The sequence below is a fragment of the Octopus bimaculoides genome, chromosome 20 (assembly GCF_046866305.1).
Source record: "Octopus bimaculoides isolate indiv1 chromosome 20, ASM4686630v1, whole genome shotgun sequence".
Lineage (NCBI taxonomy): Eukaryota > Metazoa > Mollusca > Cephalopoda > Octopoda > Octopodidae > Octopus > Octopus bimaculoides.
In genome coordinates this window covers 1772591-1780090 of record NC_142947.1, presented here as the reverse complement: position 1 = coordinate 1780090, position 7500 = coordinate 1772591, and positions in this window count along the sequence as shown.

Sequence of the window (7500 nt, the reverse complement as noted above, 5' to 3'; positions counted from 1 at the left end):
TACGACGGTGCCCCTCATAAGTGCCATTATACCACTGACCTAGTATCCGATGGTCGGTAGAAACCGTGAATAGTGTTGGTAGGTCTTTTGTCTTATGACTTGTCTCATTCGTTTTACGTGCTCTATCTACAAGACCTATTTATAAGCGCAGGAGTGGCTGTGTGGTAAGCGGTTTGCTTACCAACCACATGGTTCGGTGTTCAGTCCCACTGCGTGGCACCTTGGGCAAGTGTTTTCTACTATAGCCTCGGGCCGACCAAAGCCTTGTGAGTGGATTTGGTAGATTGAAACTGAAAGAAGCCCATCGTATATATGTATATGTATATATGTGTGTGTGTTTGTGCGCCTGTGTTTGTCCCCCGAACACCGCTTGACAACCGATGCTGGTATGTTTGCGTCCCCGTAACTTAACGGTTCGGCAAAAGAGACCGATTGAATAAGTCCTAGGCTTACAAAGAATAAGTTCTGGGGTCGATTTGCTCGACTAAAGGCGGTGCTTCAGCATGGCGGCAGTAAAATGACTATCTATCTATCTATCTATCTATCTATCTATCTATCTATCTATCTATCTATCTATCTATCTATCTATACGCCGTCTTTCTCTCTCTCTCTTTGTATATCCACACACACGTTGTATATATAAGTATTGTACCACAAAAATACTTCACTAAAATATCAACAACAATAACAACAACAACAACAACGACAGCAGCAACAATAACAGTGATTATGTTTCCCCAAAAAACATTATCTTCGGCAATAGAAGATTATGTCATGTTCAGACGTCTGTCTATTTGACGGCTGAGCTAAAAATATTCAAATGTAATTTAATTTATTCGAAAGTCTTTTCATTTACAATAATCATCCAGATAGCTTTTAGTATCCTGTGTTAGTGGGACCGTGTATGTGTGCGTATATAAACATTCATTTATTTATACGCATATATATGTATATATATATATATATATATATATATATATATATATATATATATATATATATATATATATATATATATATATATATATATATGTGTGTGTGTGTGTGTGTGTGTGTGTGTGTGTAAATATACATATATTTAATTATACATACCTACATACATATAGATACATGTATAATAGTGTGTGTCTGTATTTTTTATATATACATACAAAATCGCATATATGGTTATACGCATATATATATATATGTAGATGTATATATATATATATATATATATATATATATATATATATATATATATATATATATATATATATATATATATATATATATATATTTATATATATATATGCATACACACATACACACATACACACATACACACACGCATACATATTTTTTGCTTATTTTACTGATATTAATCAGAGACAAGTGTCACGTGACACATCTCAAACAGCGCGAAACGCTGGGTCTCCTGATACAGAGGCCCGTAAATATCTATCTATCTATCTATCTGTATCTATATATGTATATGTATATATATATATATATATATATATATATATATATATATATATATACATATATTTTATATATATATATTTTATATATATATATACATATATATATTTATGAATGTATGTATGCATATATGTACGTATCAGACAGATACATAATATATCATATATCATATATATATATATATATATATATATATATATATATATATATATGTATGTATATATACACACATCCAAACACATGTATATCAGCGACTATTTTTATCCTCATATTATCGTCTAATATAATATTTCCTCTCTGATGTTCGTTATTCATAATATTTGCATTTTACTTTTCTAAATCTTTGACATAATCTTAACACTTCAATATTCTTTTATATTTCCATAATTTATTGCCTCTTAATTAATTCTGTTCAAAGCCTTTTTTTTTTTTGCTATTCTCTAAATTAGTTTTTTTTTCTTCTTTAGGCGTGGGCATGGCTGCATGGCTGCATGGCTAAAAAGATCGCTTTGCTATAAAATAATTTGTGACGGAAACTTTGTGCGCTTACTACTTGGTGATTGTGTGCCCGGCGCTCTAGCCACTGAGCCACAGCAATACCAACAACAGCAACGATAACAACAACAACAACAACAACAACAACAACAGCCACTACGAAAACCCCAACAGCCACCAATACAATTACAACAACAAAGATAAACGAACGAGAACGAGATCGACTAATATGTCCGCCAACAATAACTACGATATCATATATTAGATAGCGTTGTTTTGATCCAATGCTTTTGTTTCCAAATGGGATGGTCGCTACAGGAACGCTTACTTAGACTCAGACTAAGGTTAAGCAAAGATGACAGCATGCAATATCTTCTAACTTTTATCTATTACTTGTTTAGGTTGTTAAACTGCGGCCATTCGGGAGCACCACCTTGAAGAGTTTTAAGTCGAAGGAATCAGACCCCAATACTTATTTTGATAAAGCTTGGCACTAATTCGTTTCTATTGCCGAGCCACTAAGTTATGTGGACGTAAACACACCAACACCGGTTGTCAAGTGGTAGTGGGGGACAAACACACACTCGTTTACTATTTTAGTCTTTTACTTGTTTCAGTCATTTGACTGCGGCCATGCTGCAGCACCACCTTTAGTCGAACGAATCGACCCCAGGTCGATTCGTTATGACCGAACTCAGAACGTTATGACAGACGAAATGCCGCTAAGCATTTTGTCCGTCGCTGCAATGACTCAGCCAGATCACCGCCTTCATAACAATAATTGTAACAACAACCGCAACAATAATAAGATTAAGGAAGGGAAAATGAAATTAAAAATAATCCAGTGAATTCAATGCAATGTCTTTGAAAATCAAGCAGCAATGCATATGTGCACACCTAACAACAGAGGCACATACATTCATATATATATATATATATACATATATATATATATATATATATATATATATATATATATATATATATATATATATATATATATATATATATATATATATATATATATATATATACATATATATATATATGTGTGTGTGTGTGTGTGTGTGTGTGTGTGTGTGTATGTGTGTGTGTGTGTAATGCTAAAACATCCACAGATACACACACATATACGCAGAGGCAAGAAGTAGAGACTTGCACATAGACACGGTAAAAGACATATACAGACGCACATACACACATAAACTACTACATACATATATATGTGTGTGTGTGTGTTCGTGTGTGTCTATGTGTGTTTATGTGTGTGCATGCGTGTATGTAGAAGCGCATACATACAGTGAGAGAATTTCACATGAAAGCGCACATACATCTATATACACACACAGACATACAAACAAACATAAATAAACAAACGGGAAGATCAAAGCGATTTTCATTAAAAGAAATCTTAGATGTTCAAACTGATAAGACAAGTTACAACTTCCTCCATGTGGTCGTTGGAAATGGTTGAAATAGTAGTCAATACTATTACAGATTATACATCACTGTCTTGTTTGTTATGTATGCATGTGTGAGTAAACGACGTAGATTATGGGAAGGTGTAGCTAAAGCTGCTAAAAATGATAAGTATATCTCCCTCAAGTCACGTCCTATCGCCTAAGAAAATAACGCGATTGATAACTTGATACTAACTCCATCTACATTGAAAAAGATGGCCGCGGATGGGACGTGTTTTGTCATGCAACTGTATGATTCAGGCTGACCTGCGGGCTAAATAAAACCGATGACTACGGTAAGTGTTCCTGCTGCAGCGCTAAGATTTTTGTTGCATAAGAATCAGTGGATATAGCTAGAAATAGTAGTCGAAGTTTACCGAAAACACACTCAAATGGTTTAAGTAGATGATTTATAAATTTGGATAATTTGGTATATTTTGAGGCGATGAATCTGACGTTTGGAAAATAACTCTTTGTTCGATAGAAAATCTAATTTTTTGAAGTTAATAACTTTATATGTACTCAGTTCCGTTCCCATTCATGTTCAGTTTGCCAGATTTTCCGCTTTACAAGTCAACTGGAAACATTCAAACATCGTCGCTTAATTAAACATCGTCGTTGGTTAATTCATCATTTGTCGGTGTGAACACGGATCCTCCCGTGTGTCCCGTTGAGCAGAGTGCCAATCAGTCCCTCACTCCACGAGATATATCCATAATCAAAGCTAGCATACTGAGGGCACATATCTAGAATTTTCAGAAGAGTTTTTCGTATATTTATATAAATTGGTTGCTATTACTGGATATTCTGTTGACTATAACGAGGCTCCCAGTTTTTAGTAGTAATCGAGAGAGCAATGAAATGGTCGCTCGACTGGCTAGAAACAACAGCCAAAATCCTTTAAGATTTAAACTGTATCGATTTAGAATGAAGTCATGTTAAGAAATGCTGTGCTAGAGATGCACTGTGACTAGAAGAAAAGAGAAAACATGATGGCCACGGTTGGGTTGTCACTGATCATATATCAGTTTCATGAGTGTAGATGTGGAGATAAACATTACTACCGGCACCACCACCACCACCACCACCACCACCACCACCACCACCACCACCAACAACAACAACAACAACAAAGACAGCAATAGTAACACCATCACCATCACCATCACCATCACTAGCAGCAGCAGCAGCAGCAACACAACCACCTCCAACAGCACCACCACTACCACAAACAGCACAACTACCACCAGCACCCGCACCGGAACCAGCATCAGGTCCACCACACCGTCATTATCATCCCCATCACCATCACCATCACAAAACACAACAACAACAGCGATGACGGCAACGACATCACCATCATTATCATCAGCATCATCAACAACAACAACAACAACAGAGATGACAACGACATCATCATTATCATCATCATTGTCATCACCATCACCATCAGCAACAGCAATAACAGCAATAACAATCGGTAGACTTTATTCGATTACACATGACTCCACCCCCACCCCACCCCACCCCCGACAAATGCTAAAATAAATGGAAAACAAAGACAATATTAATCTCCAATATTTCAAAATGCAGAACATAAAAGGGAGCAATTAAATGCCGCAGAGGCATTTAGTCTGGCAGCGGGGAGGAAATATTCTACCAAAAATAACACAAACTAAAACTTAACTCTCCTTCATTTTTTTTTTTGTTCTGGAATTAAGTCGTGACTTAAATTCTGTCAGAACTTTTAGCATATACAGAAAACGATATCGATAAATTATCTAAGTGTTTCCATAAAAGTATTGACTTTATTTATTCATCACGCAAGCTCAACTGATTTCTGTTGAACTTAGCCACGTACGTCCATACACATATGCGCACAAATCTTTCCTTTTCTTGTTCTCAATCTCTGTCTGCCTCTGTATGGATGGATGCACGTATCTATCTGTTTATCTATCAATCGTGGCGGCGCAATGGCCCAGGGGTAAGGGCAGCGGACTCGCGGTCGTAGGATCGCGGTTTCGATTCCCAGACCGGGTCTTGTGAGTGTTTATTGAGCGAAAACACCCAGAGCTCCACGAGGCTCAGGAAGGGGGTGGGTTGGCAAACCCTGCTGTACTCTTTCACATCACAACTTTCTCTTTAATCCATTAAAAAAAGATTCCTTCTTTACACTATGTACAAGATTTGAAACGATGGTGAGTATATTAATTCTTAATACGTCTCGGCAGATTCAAGTGCAAATATGCTAGTCGCAGTTGTTTACGTCTCAAGAGAAGAACTTCTTTTACGACGACGGCGTGTTTGTAATGTACGTGGCTCATTAGCACAAGGAATTATGAGACACCGTTGTTTCGACATGTTATTACTCGTCAGCCAGAAGTACCCAGCCCTTTGTGCCTAAACACGCCGATGGCTTGTCTATCTATTGTAGATGATTTATATATTACATATTTATTCATAATCGTGCAATGATAATATATTGATTACTAAATCCTGTTCATTAAGCATTATATCAACGCATCATTATATAAATGACATTACGCAACAAATATCCTATTTAGGGATATTTTTAAAAGAAATTCGCGTCACAAACACGTGATTAAAATTGAGCCATCGTGCCATTAAATTAGGCCACAAATCGATACTTAATTACATAAAATAAATACAAATCAATCTAATTTAGGGTTTGATCTAATCGAACGTATTCTCTCGATCACAATTTATGGACTTTGTTTCAAACATTTATTTTCCGCTCCTTTATGTTCTATGTTCAACCGCTTCCCTTTTTGACATTATCGTTCGGACAGAAACACAAAACAAATGAAAATTTCTTATATTCTATCACATAGTCTTTTATTGCTTTTCATAGCTTCTCCTACTAACGGCATTTAACCACAGTGATATTATACTATCCTATCATTCAAACGTCCACAGACGATCAAATAAGTAGCGTTTATGCACTAGTGTAAGTCAAATCGAATCTATCCCGCTTTTCACAATATAATCTGTATACCTTGTGTTTGTGCTTGGATTTTCTATTTGCCAAAAAAGTATCTCGAATGAGAGAATCTACTTAACTCAACGAAGGAACCTATACAGCAGACATGGGCAAACTGCAGCCCACCGCACTTTATGAATGGCATGCCAAAACGAAAAATTACCTCACCTGTGGATAAGCCATATCGTTAATTTCCTGAGCAGCCTGTTTCGTTGATCGGATCAACTCGAACACTCGTTGTCGTAACCGACGGAGTGCCAACCAAAACCAATTAGTCACATAAGACCGCTTCCTTTCGAATTCTGTACCTTCTGCCGCTAATCCTAGGAAGTCAGGATTTAGTTAATTCCATCCTTTGAACTTTGCTGTAGTTTTAGCCCTTCATATAACAAAGCCATCCTGTTGCCCATTACGATATAAAGTGTTTGTTTCTCAACACATTTGTTCGTTTGAAATAGTTGTATCCTCCACAGCAGAACTTACCACACAAAAATAATGTTTACGCCGCCTGATGAGAGTTGCAGTCGTCGAAACAGAAGATTATGCAGTAGAAGACTCACAATGTGAGATTACGCATGTAGTGGATGTTAATTTCCTCCATGTCTTCTTTTACTGTACAGATACTTCATAGCACCCCAACGACACAAAAACAAAACAGAAAAGGCAATTAAATAATTTATAACAATGTCATTTTCATTGAGCAGTTTTGTTGACAAATCTTTTGCCAAAAGTAATTCTGATTCAACATGTGGAAGACACACGGTACATTTTAACGGAAACGGGTGTATATGTATATATGTGTGTGTGTGTGTTTGTGTGTGTGTGTGAATCGATATATATATATATATATATATATATATATATATCGAGAGAGAGGGAGAGAGAGAGGGAGAGATAGAGATAGAAAGGGAGAGTGATAATATATATGAACCCATATAGAGACGTGCACGCGCACACACATACATAATACACACACACACACACACACACACACACACACATATATATATATATATATATATATATATATATATACACATACATATGTGTGTATGTGTTTGTGTGTGTGTGTGCGTGCGC